This window comes from Schistocerca serialis, unplaced genomic scaffold (assembly GCF_023864345.2).
Source record: "Schistocerca serialis cubense isolate TAMUIC-IGC-003099 unplaced genomic scaffold, iqSchSeri2.2 HiC_scaffold_132, whole genome shotgun sequence".
Classification (NCBI taxonomy): Eukaryota; Metazoa; Arthropoda; class Insecta; order Orthoptera; family Acrididae; genus Schistocerca; species Schistocerca serialis.
Window position 1 is genome coordinate 22,501 of NW_026047536.1, and position 2,583 is coordinate 25,083.

General features: G+C 54.0%; 1 non-coding gene across 1 annotated transcript in view; it reads right to left on the reverse strand.

Annotated features, from left to right (window-relative positions):
• Window positions 1–314, reverse strand: part of LOC126439387 (small subunit ribosomal RNA) — a 1,910-nt gene extending 1,596 nt beyond the window's left edge. Inside the window, exon 1 of the ribosomal RNA XR_007581154.1 lies at window positions 1–314. This exon is cut by the window's left edge and continues 1,596 nt beyond it. This is a non-coding gene — a ribosomal RNA (small subunit ribosomal RNA).
• Between the last annotated feature and the right edge of the window lie 2,269 nt (window positions 315–2,583).

The following is a 2,583-nucleotide window of genomic DNA, read 5'->3' on the forward strand; positions in this document are numbered from 1 at the left end:
AAAGATGCGTCGCCGGTACGAGGACCGTGCGATCAGCCCAAAGTTATTCAGAGTCACCAAGGCAAACGGACCGGACGAGCCGACCGATTGGTTTTGATCTAATAAAAGCGTCCCTTCCATCTCTGGTCGGGACTCTGTTTGCATGTATTAGCTCTAGAATTACCACAGTTATCCAAGTAACGTGGGTACGATCTAAGGAACCATAACTGATTTAATGAGCCATTCGCGGTTTCACCTTAATGCGGCTTGTACTGAGACATGCATGGCTTAATCTTTGAGACAAGCATATGACTACTGGCAGGATCAACCAGGGAGCTGCGTCAACTAGAGCTGAGCAGCCGGCCGCCCGGGAGTGTGTCCCGGGGGCCCGCGCGAACACGCAAGCGTCCGCTCAATTATTCTGCAAACAGGAGGAGGCTGAGCTCCCCTGCACAATACACCTCGAAACCCTCTCAGGTCCCGGCGGCGCGCAGCGCCGTCCTAAGTACTTGGTCGGGTTCGAGAGAGGCGCAATCGCCCGGAGTTTGGCGAGTAGACGCTTTAGGTGCGACCACCCGTGCTCCCAACTGAGCTTGCCGCTGCCGACAGAGGCCCGGGAGCGTGCTGTCGTGGCATTGCCGGCGGGAGACAACACGCGCCACCTACGGTGGCCGGCAGCTCCAACGCCAGCGCCACAGAAGGACAAAAGCCCCACTTGGGTGCCGAAGCGAACTCTCCCAGCACAGCGCACGCGCCAACACGTCCGCACAGCTGCGATACAATCCACCTGCGAGAACCGCAGAGGCGACCGAGCAGCAGACGGCGTCGCGGCGCCGAGCGCCGGGCGGCGGCGCATCCTCAGCGCACACAGTCCTCAATCGGACCAGCACACTGCAGATGTCCACCGCGCTTCGCACCGGGCCCGCGAGGACCTACTTTGGCCGCACGGCGCCGCGTGCAGGGTGCGCCGGCGCGCAGCTGCGCCGCCTGCCGCCTCCGTCGGCCGGCGCGCCTGCCACTGGCCGCCCCCACCAGCCGGCTGTAGCGCGTGCGCCCACGCACCGCGCGGCCAGCACGCCGGGAGGCCCCCCCTCACCGGCCGGGGACGGTCCCACCCAGCCACCGCCGCGTATCGCTTCACACCCACATGCCATTCACGTTCGTGGGCATGGTGGGTATCGCTGAAACAACCGGTTGGTAGCTCAACCGATCGTCGCCATCACTGATTCACCTCTAGCGAGAACAACCGCACCACAACGGTTTACCAGTTCTTCATTTGCGTAACGTCACCAGCAAACGTAGACGTCCATCGCCATTTGCAAATTCAACGATTGTTGCATGCCTGTGTCAGGTGTCACGACACACTATGTCTGCCCACATACACGCAACAACATGTGCACGCTTCGCGAACACGTGGAAGGTGGCCCCCGTACGTATGCGATGTCCATTGCGCGAACGACTGTCAACCGGCCTCTGTCGCATGTCGCAGATGTGGAACGCAGTGCACCATGCTATCACGGTGTGTGAGAAGAGACGACTACGTCTGACAACACGCGCCACTACATCAACAGACGGCTCATGCTGATCGCCATCCACGGCATACCATACTTCAATCCAGCTCTTATAGGGAGACGACACGTAGCTGAGTGCACAATATTTGGACCGTATGGTTCGCCGTTGTTGGCGCAGTCGTGGTACGGTCACACATGTACCACGATGTATCATTCAGTACATGAGGACCAATGTGCAGTACAGTGTGTGATTTGGACGTACAACATCAGCGGACAGTTGACACAAGCCGTACCACAACGTAGGCTGTGCTTCGCCATGCGAATGCCAATGAACAACTGCGAAGGGCATTGAGCATGTACGTCCTGCTGCCATCCGCATTACAGTGTATAGCTGCAAGGTGTTTAACATGAAGCGATACTCTGGGGACCGGGCAGTGCGAGTAGCAAACTATATTGCGGGGGTTGCAGTTAGGCAACACTACACTAATTTAACGCGTCGTATGACAATTACAGAGCAGGTTAAGGCCCAACGTGTGTTGGGTTAAGGTACAATATAGGTTAGGTTAAGGTACAATATAGGTTAGGTTACGGTACAATATGGGTTAGGTTAAGGGACAATATGGGTTAGGTTAAGGGACAATATAGGTTAGGTTAAGGGACAATATGGGTTAGGTTAAGGGACAATATGGGTTAGGTTAAGGGACAATATGGGTTAGGTTAAGGGACAATATGGGTTAGGTTAAGGGACAATATAGGTTAGGTTAAGGGACAATATAGGTTAGGTTAAGGGACAATATAGGTTAGGTTAAGGGACAATATAGGTTAGGTTAAGGGACAATATAGGTTAGGTTAAGGGACAATATAGGTTAGGTTAAGGGACAATATAGGTTAGGTTAAGGGACAATATAGGTTAGGTTAAGGGACAATATAGGTTAGGTTAAGGGACAATATAGGTTAGGTTAAGGGACAATATAGGTTAGGTTAAGGGACAATATAGGTTAGGTTAAGGGACAATATCGGTTAGGTTAAGGGACAATATGGGTTAGGTTAAGGGACAATATAGGTTAGGTTAAGGGACAATATAGGTTAGGTT